Source organism: Microcebus murinus, chromosome 10 (genome assembly GCF_040939455.1).
Source record: "Microcebus murinus isolate Inina chromosome 10, M.murinus_Inina_mat1.0, whole genome shotgun sequence".
In the NCBI taxonomy this organism is placed as follows: domain Eukaryota; kingdom Metazoa; phylum Chordata; class Mammalia; order Primates; family Cheirogaleidae; genus Microcebus; species Microcebus murinus.
In genome coordinates this window covers 70086473-70099160 of record NC_134113.1, presented here as the reverse complement: position 1 = coordinate 70099160, position 12688 = coordinate 70086473, and the positions used below count along the sequence as shown (strand labels likewise).

Below are 12688 nucleotides of genomic sequence, written 5' to 3'. Positions count from 1 at the left end.
AACTAGAGTCAATAAAACCCCAGGGTACTAGGAAAAGACAGTCCCGACCTAATAGCACAAACACATGTCCACTATAGTGAAAATAGATCTTAGTTTACACCACCACCAATCTGAAAGGACATAGTGTTTGTTTGTTCTTTTTCTTTTATTTTTTTTTCAATATGCAACTTAATTGTTGAATGAATCTAAGCACTGTTAATAAAGCAATAAAGCACTGTTAATAAAGCAAACAAAACCAAAGCCACAGAGTGCTTGTCTAGAGGGAGAAACAGAGCATGAACAAGGGCTCAAACACACAATATAATCTCAGACAGTGTTAAATACCATAAGGGAAATAAAGGAGGGGTGAGGAATAGAAAGTGACTGGGCTAATGCCCATTTCTACAGGGTGGTCTAGAAAGGTCATGTTTGAGCAGAGACCTAAATAGTGGGACAGTATGAATGTGAAGAGATTTGAGACCAAAAAAACCTTCGACAAAAATGTGCCAGGTGTTGGAGTGAAGCCTTGAGACAATGAGAAGGCTAAACATGGCCAAAATGTGGAGGGTCTGTGGGCCGCCATTACGTGTTTGGCTTTTATTCTAAACATGACTGGGAGCTGTTGGGGGGTTCTAAGATGAGCAGTGACAGGACCAGTTTTACATTTTTTAAAAGCTCTCACTGGCTGCTATACAAATAACAGGCTATGCAGGGTTGAATTGGTGTTGAGGAAGCCTCTTAGTAGGCTTTGCTGTATCCCAGGTAAAGAAACACGTTGGGTTGGGCTAAGTTAGGGACTAGTGGAGACCAGGTTTGGGATGGATTTTGCAGCCAGACTGGTGAGGACATGTGAAAATGAGAGACAGAAAGAATCCAGTATGAATTTCTAGGAAACCAAGTTGGGGTTGGTTGTATTTTACAGAAATGGCTACAGTAAAATGTCCTGTTCTGTATACTTTTCTAGAGTCTTGGCACTTCCCTATCAAGAGATGGGGTCTATGCCCTGTCCCCTTGAAACAGGGCGGGCCTTTCTTACGCTCTTAACTATTACAATATGATAAGAGGGATACACGTTGCTTCTGAGGCTAGGCCATGAAAAGGGACGCTGCTTCCGGGATGGTCACCCTGGCAACCCAGCTCCCCCGCTGGGAGGCAGCCCCGGTCACGTGGGGAGGCCCTGGTCACGTGGGGAGGCCCACGTGGCTGGCCTGCTGCCTCAGCTGAGCTCCCGCCAGCAGCCCAGGCTGACTTGCTAGCCTCGGAGTGAGCCTTCCAGAAAGTGTGTTCCCAGATGAACACCTAGACCCTTCTTCTTATAACTAGACACATTCAAGTCCTTGGTTTTGTCTACACTGCTATCTTGAACTATTAGAAAGAGTCGCCAGGCCAGGCTATAAATGACATAGCGGTCCGCCTCCATTTTGTACGATTCATGGCATCCTTCTCCCCATTTTTTCCTCAGGAGACTGTACATCTTTCTATGACTGTCACTGTGCTTGACCTCCTCTATTCTCATTCTTCTGCTGCCCTCTACCGGCCATTGGCCACACTGCCCCATTTAGATCCTTCCTGTGCCCCCAAAGACAGTTACTACTCATTGCCTGGAAGGAACCATTCTAAACACTTCCCATATACTTGCTCCTTTATTCCTGACAGTCCTTTGAGGCAGGTACTACTATGAGCTTCCTTTTAAAGATGAGCCAACAGAGATAAAGAATCAATTAACTTGTCCAGGCAAGGTCCCACAATGACCAAAGTTGAAATTGGGACCAAGACAATCTTGTTCTAGAGTCTCTATGCTGTGCGCTTTCCCCTCTTCTTTGGTAGGACAAAGTAGATCTTGTAGGCATGCATGTGAGACTTGTTTACTTCTATAAATTTTAAAGATAAATTTGCTTTTCAACGTAGGTTTTTACCTTGTGTCTTGATGACGGCACTAGGGGCCTAAAAGCCCTTCCCATTGCAGATCTTAATCTATTCTCCATACAGTAACTAGGATGATCTTTTAAAAAACTAAATTAATGAATGGAGTAAATAATACTTTCTCTCTTCACTTCTCTGTACAGAAAAAAATATAACCAGTCTTACCAAAGGGGTAGATTAGCCAGCTAAGCAAACAGGATTCAATTATCCTAACACCCTGAAACCACAATCTAAAATGGTATTTTGATGTGTGGTTATAACACTTAATGTACAGCATTTATTTCTGAGTAAATTTCGGCTTTATTTTATTTGTCATCACATTTATCCTGTAAGGAAGAAAGCACATTATCTTTGTTTTACAAAAAGAAATTCTATTGTACCAAACACTGCTGTGGCTTAAAGTCACCCAATAAATATGGCACAGGGCAGGAGCTGTTACTTAGGGTAGAATGTAACTCTTTAAATCTAAATATTTGTCAAAACTTGGATGCGATGTGCAGTGGAATTCTTAAAATACAATCTTAAACAGAAGCTTACTATGTAAAACACATCAAAGCTGCTCAAGTTGAATAGCGGGCAATAAATGAGGGGGTATGTGTGTGGCCTTCCACAAAGACTTTAGAAAAATATCTGAGAAACCTCTAGGGCACAGCTTGGAAAACATTATTGCAAAGCACGTGCACATCTAAAATAAAAGAGCTGTGACTGGTGATAAAGACCGGGAGTTGAGAAGCTGCCAATCTCAAACTGATCATCAATATTTGTAGTTGTTTCCAACGTTCTCCAGTTCCTCTTCATCTCTGGACTGTCTAGTTTTCTATGGCACATCAAATAAAAATAAAAACAAAAAATAAAAAAATGTCGACATTCACACAAAGCTGCCTTTGATGACCTCACCCTGGAGGAAGCAGAGAACTCTGGGCTTCCCAGCCACCATCTCCAGCTTCGCTCCTCTGGCTTTTCCACTGTGTGTTGAGCGCTCAGAGGCCTGGCTGAGGCTTAAGCTCCCTGGCCCATTTGGTGGGAGTGCGGAGTGGGGATGGAAACGAGGAGGCAGTTTATGCAGTGTGTGCTGCGGGGTGGTGAAGAGGGGGGCCGTCTCTCTTAGTTATCAGAGCGGTGCACCTGCTACTTCTCAGATGCTACACAAGAGTCAAATGAAGCAGCAACAAAGTCAATAAGTTTTCTTAGATAAAAGTGCCATTTCACAAGCTCCTCTCTCTCCAATTCTTGTTGCTGAGAGCAAAATCATCATTCTCAACTTTAGATCTACATCACAGGAGTGGAGATTTTAGGTGAAGATTCCCTTATGATTAAGTAGGTGTTTGTGTGCTCAGTTTTTGTTGCTTTAAGAAGCCTCTGGGATAATTATGATGCAAGTAGTCTTGATGCAAGAAATGCTGACATACAGGTTCACTGGAGAAATTGGAATTTATAAGTGTTATCATTATTTCCTGTATTAATCTTTTAATATTGGTCATTCGTTTTCATTGCAAGTTTTTCTGAACAAAACATAGGCTTGAGACCTGTGGGAAGGATAACTTACTCTGATCACATTAGCCCTGAGATTTGAACTGTTTCCAGATCCATCTACTCTGACAGATGTAAGCAATTTATTCTTGCTTGGGTCTATAACACACCCCAAATGCATTCACCTGCCATGCCATTGCCCCCTCTTCATTTTCTACTATGAGATTTAAAAACCTGTAGTTATAAATCTCCTGTTAGACTAACGTCATGGTTTATTCCTGACTGCCTTCCAGTACTAGAAGAAAAAAGTGATATCTTTGTGACAGTATAATTACTGCCACCTCTGACAGCTCTTCTCCGTTGTGACATCTGCAAGGAAATAACTTGGAAGGGGAAAGTGCATGTGTTCTCAGATTAAAGACATAGCAGGCATGAACTGAAAGTATAGGGAAATTTGAGCTATCAAGGGAGCTGAAGATAAGGCCTTCACCTTACAAACGCAGTACGATGAGGAATTTTCTAAAGAAGTCTTATCAAGCAATTCTTTTCAGCATTCCACTACATTTATGAATCTGCAACTCATCAGTGGAAAATATGATGCTCTGAGAGGCAGCCATGAGGATGGAGGATGGGCTGGGTAGAGTACTACAGTATCTCTAAAGGTACTTTTTCTGTTCCATATATAGGATCCTGTTTCTCCCAGCTGCTACACTTTGCTTCATTTTTCTAGACCATAGGGTTCTAAGACACTTAATCTGATTTATAGGCAGTCTTTTATTAGGAGGTTGCTGAGGCATATGAAGTTCAAACAGTAGGACCCAGCTGGGTAGCTTTGTAGAGAGAAGCCCAGATTTAGTTATTAACCTAATAGGCAGGTCCTTTCATTCATGTCAGCCAATCAGGACTACAACACACCATATTCTAAACTTTGAAAATCTGCTCTGATTTAATTAAGTTTTCTTCCGTCTGTTCAAGTTTGACATAGTTTCCCATTCAGCACATATTTGCTATTCTTGTTAGTTGCATGAAAGCTTATTTCAAGACTGGATGATTGATCCAGAAAGCTCCAACCCATTCATATTTCCAGGCCTGTGTGGTTATGAATCTACTGTTGGTCCTGATCCACCCAAGTGGAAAGTGAGGTAGAGAGATATTATCAGCATTCAGTCAAAAGATTCACTGCAGGAACAAGTTCTAGCTCCAGGGAAAGGTACAAATAATAAAGACTCCAAGCCTGGAGAAATTGTACTACTATTTAGATCCTTAGGCATATGTTAGAGTCCTTAGAGTCCATAGGCATGTGTTAATTTGAAAAGATATTAACATGTTCCACATGCCAAGCACCAGACCTAAGATTAATTTTTACAGATTTATAATAGTGACCTGATAACATGGATTGAAAAAGTTACAGCTCTGTGTCTTCTGTCAGCCAAGGCCCATTCTCATGCACTTTTAACCTCTGCTCCTCACTTGAAAACTTCTAAACCTTTAAGATTGTGCCCTGAGGACTCTGTTCTGTCCTTTGTACTTCCTACTCTGATATCTGGTTAGAAGACATCTTTGAGCTCACTGTAGGGGACAGAGCATGTATAAAATGGGAGCAGAGTGCCTCAAGATGCCAACACAGTTCTTAGCATATAGTAGGGTTTCTGTAGATGCTAGCTCTTCTTTTTAAATCTCCTGCCCCTAAAAATGTCCCTCATTTTAGAGAATGCCTGGCAAAGTATCCTCCTTCCAAGTCAAGCCAGAGGTGAATAAAATAGAAGAGAATGTAATCAAAGAACCTAGCACATGGGACTGTACATGGTTAATAAGTTTTGGTTACATTTCTTCTTTCCCTTCCATTAGCTTTGTCTTAGGATCATTCATGTGTTTTGAATTTTCTTATGGTGCAGAAGAATTTACTTTAGCCAGTCAATTATCATGAGTGTTATTATCAACAATAACCACCATAAATGTTAAGTTCCAAATGGCTTTGAAGTCATAATAATTTTGGAGAAATATAGTTGCAGAAAGTAGCCAAATTCTATCTTTTAAAAATCTTTTATCTATTTTATCTTTGATTCTTCTAAAACACATATAATAGGCAGCATCACCCAATGTATTAATAGTACTTAAAAATTTGTATTTTTCCCTACTTTTTTCTTTGAAAGAGCCTAAGGGTAAGGGGTTTCTTTTGTATCCCTCCACCATTCCTATGCCTCCTGATCCAGTCCTTAGTTCAATGGCAGGAGCAAAGAAAGTGCTCAATTAGTGCCTGTTCTCCAGATCAATTACAGTAGTGAGCAAATAAAGACATCCATGAATCACAGGAAATAATCCTTTAAAAAGGAAACCACATGAGAAATTTCTTCTATAATTTTGTGCCAGGAATATAGCAATAACTAGTAGTATTTTAAATGCTTCAGATTTTTCAGTCTGGTAATTGTGCTTCTGTGAATGCATCATTTAAGAATTGGAACCAAGCCAGATGTCCATCAAAAAAATTAGTTGAACAAATCGTCACATCCAAAGGCCATTGAAGAAGAATGGGATAGATCTATATATATTGATTTGAAAAAGGCCAAGACACAAGTAAGAAACCAAATTTTTGTATATGTGTGTATATATATTTTAAAATTATTTGAAATTTTTCATTTAGTTGTGTGGTAGAGATTAAATTTTGTTTTTATTTCTAGCTGGATCAACAATCTTAATACCATTTATTAAACAGTCTAAATTTTACCCCACTGTATAGAAAATGTTCATTTCATCATATATCAGATTTGATAATTGAATAGATAATTGAATCTTTTTCTGGATGCTAATGATTTGTCTCTTCTTTTCGTAGCAGCATACTAATCTGAACATAGTATCAGGTCATTAATTAGGAAACCTCCAATTTTGAATCAAAAGCTTAGTTTCTTATTTCTCAAAAAAGAAACACTATGATTATTCAAAGTATGTCCCTAAACTATCAACACAGTTTTGCCATCTTAATGGTAGCTTGCTCATGCCAGCAGAGAAGAAGCCTGGAGAGCAAGAGGCAGTGAAATTGTGAAAGGCATTTTCACATTGTTGAGAATTAAATACATTTTCTTGCAAGAAGTAGTCCAAAGCGTGGAAGAAGTGGTAGTCAGTTGGTGTAAGTTCTGGTGAATGTAGTCAATGACAAAGAATTTTCAAGTCCAGCTGCTATAGTTTGAGCAGTGTTGTTTGTGAGACCTGTGGTCAAGCATTGTTTTGCAAGAGGATTGGTCTTTCTCTATTGACCAGTCTCGGCTGTTTAATCGCAAGCATCCTTATCATTTCATCCAATTGGTTGCAGTAGACATCAGCTGTAATCGACTGACCAGGTTTCATGAAGCTGCAGTGGATAATACCAGCTCTGGAGCACCAAACAGACACCATTAGCTTTTTTTTTAATGAACATTCAGTTTTGGACTGTGTTTCGGCACTTCATCTTTATCCAACCATTGTGCCAATGCTTGTGATTGTCAAAACGAATGCATTTCTCATCACACATAACAATACAATGTAGAAATAGCTCACCTTTGTATTGTGATAGCAAAGAAAGATAAACTTTGAGGCGATATCTCTGGGGACGCTGGTTTAATTCATGCAGAATCCATTTATCTAACCAGCTTCTTTACCATGCCAGTTTGTTTCAAATGGTCCAATATCATTGGAATAGTAATGTCAAACCTTGCTGCCAATTCACAAGTAGGTTAAGATGGATTCGCTTCCACTGCAGTTTTCAGCTCATCATTATCCACCTTGGTCTCAGGTCGCCAATGTGGGTCATTTTCAAGATTAAAATCACCAGAACAGAACCTCTCAAACCATCAATGTATTGTGTGTTCATTAGCCACACCCTTCCCAAACACTTCGTAGATATTCTGAGCTGTCTGTGCTGCATTAGTTCCATGACAGAACTCATATTCAAAGATGGCATGAATTTTTGACTTATTCATGGTTTCACAGAAATTGCTCTGAAAATTGTTTTGAAAGATAATCACAAGCCAAAACATACATTTGAAAGAATGAGGATGTACCTTCACACACACACACACACACACACACATTTATCATTCTAGCCATCATGATATAGATTTCAGTGAGCCGTCAAGAATCACCTTCATGGCTTGGTGTGGTGGCTCACACATGTAATCCTAGCACTCTAGGAGGCCAAGGCAGGAGGATTGCTCAAGGTCAGGAGTTTGAAACCAGCCTGAGCAAGAGCAAGACCCCATCTCTTCTAAAAAGAGAAAAACATCAATTGGCCAACTAAAAATATGTAGATTTTTAGTTGGCCATGCATGGCGGTGCATGTCTGTAGTCCCAGTTATTTGAGAGGCTGGGGCAGAAGGATCGCTTGAGCCCAGGAGTTTGAGTTTGCTGTGAGCTAGGCTGACACCACAGCACTCTAGCCTGGGCAACAGAGCAAGACTCTGACTCAAAAAAAAAAAATAAAGTAAAAAATAAAAGAATCACCTTCATAATGCTCCCCCTTCTCTACTACCGCCACCACCACTGACACATGTGTAGAGGTGGACTTACAAGGACAGAAGCTCCTCAACATACTATGGGGTTATGTTTCAATAAACCCACAGTAAAGTAAAAAATCCTCAGTTGAGCCATTGTATTGTTTGCATTTAAAACTATATGAAAGAAACTTCAATGCCTCTACATACTTCTTTTTCTTTTTGTAAAGAAAAAAATAGGTGATAAAATTTTCTGAAGCACTTATCACACAGGCAATTCACCTCTAGGCAAAGTTCCTAGTAATTTAGCAACACTGCTTCTTCAATCACACTGCCAAGAATCCTGTAAAGTACATCCCTGCTGAATATACATGTCTCAGTCATAAGCAAGTTCTTTTCTATAAAAAAGTAATTCTGCCTTTGACTCATGATGGCCGTGTAATACCTATTTTGTTAGTTAAGCATTTTGAGCAGATAGGCAACCAATATTTCTTCATTTTGCTTCCTCTGCAGATGCTGATGGATGGAAATGACCCTATTCACTGAAAGATCTTCCTGTTTTTAAGCAGATTCTTTGACAACAGTCAGTGGAAGTTCTGATGCCTGTTGGCGCAATGTACAGGATTATAAATTCACTCCAATTGAGGTAGATATTTTTCTTAATTACTATAGATATTTGTTGTCATTTTTAATTTTTTTAATTATAAGAGTAATAAATCATCATTGAAGACATTTAAAAAAAATAAAATCAAGAAGATAAAACTAATGACTGCCCAATTATCCAAACGCGAACTTTCCACTATATCATCTTTGTATTTACATTATTATCAATTAGAAAAATACTAATTATATTAGCACAACAATTATATCTCAATGTTGTTTTATTTTATATTCTCACTATAACTAATAATAATGAATATACAGGTTTTGTATGCTTATTGATCAGTTATATAATCAATAAATATAATTATTATTAATTTTCCTTTTATACTTAGTTAATTTTATATTTATTTGTATTTCCTCCTTTTTATGAAGTTTTTTGTCAGTTAATACAAGTTCATAATATAATAAAGATACTAATGTTTTTAGTATTTTCTGTAGGCATTGCCACTGTCTGATACTAGTCTCATGATTTTCAGAGTTTAGCTATTGAAGTTTTAAATTTTTTTATGTAATTTAATCTTTAATTTTCTCCCTTATACCTTTTATAAATTCTAAGCTTAGTAAATCCTTTTGCCTCCAGAATTTGGTAAATATTTCACTTCTTTTTTTTTTTTTTGTTTAGTTTTTTGTGCTTATTTCTTCAGTTATCCAAAATGTATTTTGGTGTATAAAATGAAATGAGGCTCTACATTGATTTTTCTCCCAAATTGCTGTCTGATCCTTCAGACAGCACTGTTGACTAAACCTTCAGGTTTTTCATTGATCAGTGGTATCTCCTTTGCTGAAACTATAGTGTTATATATAATAGATTCCATTTCTGGGCTACAAATTCTGTATATTTTTAGCCTAGTAACAAATTGCTGTTATTTCAGAGGCTATATAACATATATCTGTTAGCATTAGTCCAATCTTAGTCTTTGTACTCGTTTTCTTTATTTTTTCTTCTCTATTATATTTCTGATTTATTTTAGAACAGTTTTGTCATGTGTGTGTGTTTATGTGTGTGTGTACCACTGGAGTTTTGGCAGGAATTAATTTGGATATATAAATTGATTTTGGAAGAACTGCTATATTTAGAATAGTCAAAGAGGAAAATCTTTAGTCTTTCAAGCACAACTAATAGTCATGATGTATGATAGCACTTCCTCAGAGTACACATTTAGAAATGAAAAGGTTTAAAAATGGAAAATTGCGGCAGGTTGATTAATATAGTAAATTAAGTAGCATAGCCACATGGACACATTGGTCAAGTTCCATAGCAATATCCTATTTCTCATCATTATTATCACCATCATAATTTCTAAGAATAAAATGATCATATCATTTTTAACCACAAGGAACAGGCTGAAATTAGTCAATAATTAGATGCTAGATATTGACAGTACCAAGAATGCAAAAGACTTCTTCAATATGGTATGTCATTCTTAACATGCTTTTCTACTTCTGGCCTTTATTCCCTCTGCCTGAAATGTCACTCTTTCTGCTTCTCCCCATCGTAAGTTCTTTTAAATCTGTCAGACTCCAGGTCATACATATTTTTTCTGTAGATCTCCAAAGACCCTGGAAGTTAGTGACTTCCTTTTGTTAACTCCAAGTGCTTTGTTTATACTTCTCTGATACCTTGTCTCTTTGAATTGTAACTACTTGCATATCCCTCTATCCCTCACTAAATTGGGGACTTTGAGTCCAGGGAGTTAAGGTTTTCATTGTTTTAATTGTCTGAGTGCTAAGTATTGAGGATAGACTTCAACACGTGTTTACTTAAGAACAGTCCTATTTCACAAATGTTTCTATAGGAAACACATTGATACATACATTTTTAGGAAATATTTTATATGTTTCAAACATTTAAAAGCCATTTAATAGAACTTGGTGAAACTCCAAACACTAAAAACCAGTCGGGTGTATGTTTGTGTGTTTTGTAGGCAGTAGTTTCCTCCTAAGATCTCAAGATGACATGTGCGAGTTAGTTGGTTTATCACATTTGCTTCTATACAGATAAACATATGTAGTTTCCCAAATAACAGAAAATATCACCCTAGAGCATGCAGCATGAATAAGTCACTTTGTGAGTGGGACGGAAATGGTACCGCCAAGCTGGACTTTCCCGAGTGGAAGCCTGTATGCTAATAATAGAAACTGCAGAGTCTACCTATGAAAAACATTTACATGTCAGCAGAACTAACTTTAACTGTGGATGAGGTCAACGATTCTCTACATGGTGTTGACTTCCTCCAAAAAAATCTTCCCTCTCCACCTGCAAAGGAGCTTAATATTCTCACTATTGTCTTGCTCTTTTAGGTGTGGAATATAAATCAAATCACTATGATCTACAACACTGAATTAAGCATGTGTTGGATTATGCACCTTTCTGAACCACTTACTACAAATGGCCACCCTACCCTGAGCATATCACAAATCCCTTGTAAAAGAAAGAAAACTCTAGTGCATACTTCCTATCTGCAGGCTTACTGGGAACATAATCCTTGATTCTCACTTCCATTTACCTGAGTATGCTTTGCTTTTTTTTTTCCTAGTTTTTCTGGTTCTCCACTTCCTGGAAGCTTTAAATTGTCTCTGGCCATTGTAGGCGAACATCATTTCCAATGTTTTTAGGCTCTGAGAACCTATTATTGCTCCCAGGAGTAGATGGAGCTGCTTCTGGCTCACTCTGGTCTGAGTAGGAATTAGACCCTGAACAGGGTCTCTGGTAACGTTTGTCAGGAGAAAAATGACTACACGTGGCTGGTTCAAAGGAGCTCCATGGAAAAAATGTAAATATTGTGTATTTCTGGCATTACAACCAAGTTAGGACCAAGAGAATCACATCAAGGAATGCTGTATTATTTTAGGTTCCTACCATTCAGCATACCATTTTGTTTCTGATAATAAAATTGACCAAACCCTTTCACCAAAGGGTTTGGTGAAACTCCACTGTGCTTCAATGACCACCTCACTGCCAAGCAGTGTTCCCCACATTGCTCAGAGGGTTCTGTCCCCCGTGATGTATTTTATCAAAAGACTATCGTTTCTAAACAGGTCAGAAGTATATGTAGAGCAGCTTGTCAGCAATGGTGCACTGGGAAATGACAGAGAATGACTAAGTTATTGCAATATTTGAGTAATTATTAGTATGTGAATCATTGATAATTTACAGAATACTTTCATTTGCACATTATTATTTAGTGTCCCTGATTTCAGCCTTATTCTACTAAAATACGTTCTCAACAAAACAGATTGTTAAACAGTCAAATGTTGATATCATCCCTCTGCTTAAAGCCCTGTGATGGTTTCCCTACATCTTGCTCAGACTAAAAATCCAAGTCCTTATAATGAGGTTGACAATTCTCTCTGTGGTATTCATGCTCTTCCTAAATTTTCCCTGTCCATCTATAAAGGGGCCTAAAATTCTCATTATTAATATTGATTATTTAGTTCAGGGTCGTCAGAACCAATTACATCAGATGATCGGAACATATCCTTTTAGTTCTTGGATCTCAGTCACTTCCCTGGATCATTCCACTCTAGCCTCACTGGTCTCCTTGCTCCTCCTCCACCACCGTACTCCTGGGACAAACCCCACTTAGTCCTTTTCATATACTGTCACATTCAACTTGCTAAAATTTTGCTAAGAAGTTTTGCATTTGTGCTTACGAGACATATTGGTCTGTGTTTCTTATTACTGATAATATCTGGTTTTGGTATCAGAGAAATGCTAGCCTCATAGAATGAGTTGGGAAGTATTCACTCCTCTTGAATGTCCTAGAAGAGTATGTATAGAATGAGTATTGTATCTTGCTTATATGTTTGGTAGTATTCACCAGTGAAATAATTTGGGCCTCAAATTGACTTTGTGGAAAGTATTTTCATTCGACTTCTTTATAGGTTGAATTTTAAAAATAAACTTGATTTCCTTAATAGGTACAGGGCTATTCAATTCTTGAATACACTATGGTAGCTCATGTTATTCAAGAAATTTGTACATTTTTGTAAAAGTTGTCAAGTTTATCGGCATAAAGTTGTTCATAAAACTCTTTTATTTTCCTTTTATAATTGGTTGAATTTGTAGTGTCACTTCTCTTATTCCTAATATTAGTAGTTCATGTCTTCTCTTTCTTTTTCTGATCTGTCTTGTGAGAGGTTTATCAGTTTTATTGGTTTTTCTAAATAGGAAATTTTTTATTTTATTG

At 37.6% G+C, this 12688-nt stretch overlaps 1 long non-coding RNA gene across 1 annotated transcript in view; it reads right to left on the bottom strand.

The window, feature by feature from the left end:
* Nucleotides 1-5164: 5164 nt before the first annotated feature.
* Nucleotides 5165-12688, bottom strand: part of LOC105880989 (uncharacterized) — a 42284-nt gene continuing 34760 nt past the window's right edge. The window contains exon 3 of the long non-coding RNA XR_012921332.1: nucleotides 5165-6739. This is a non-coding gene — a long non-coding RNA (uncharacterized LOC105880989). The remainder of the gene's footprint in view (nucleotides 6740-12688) is intronic.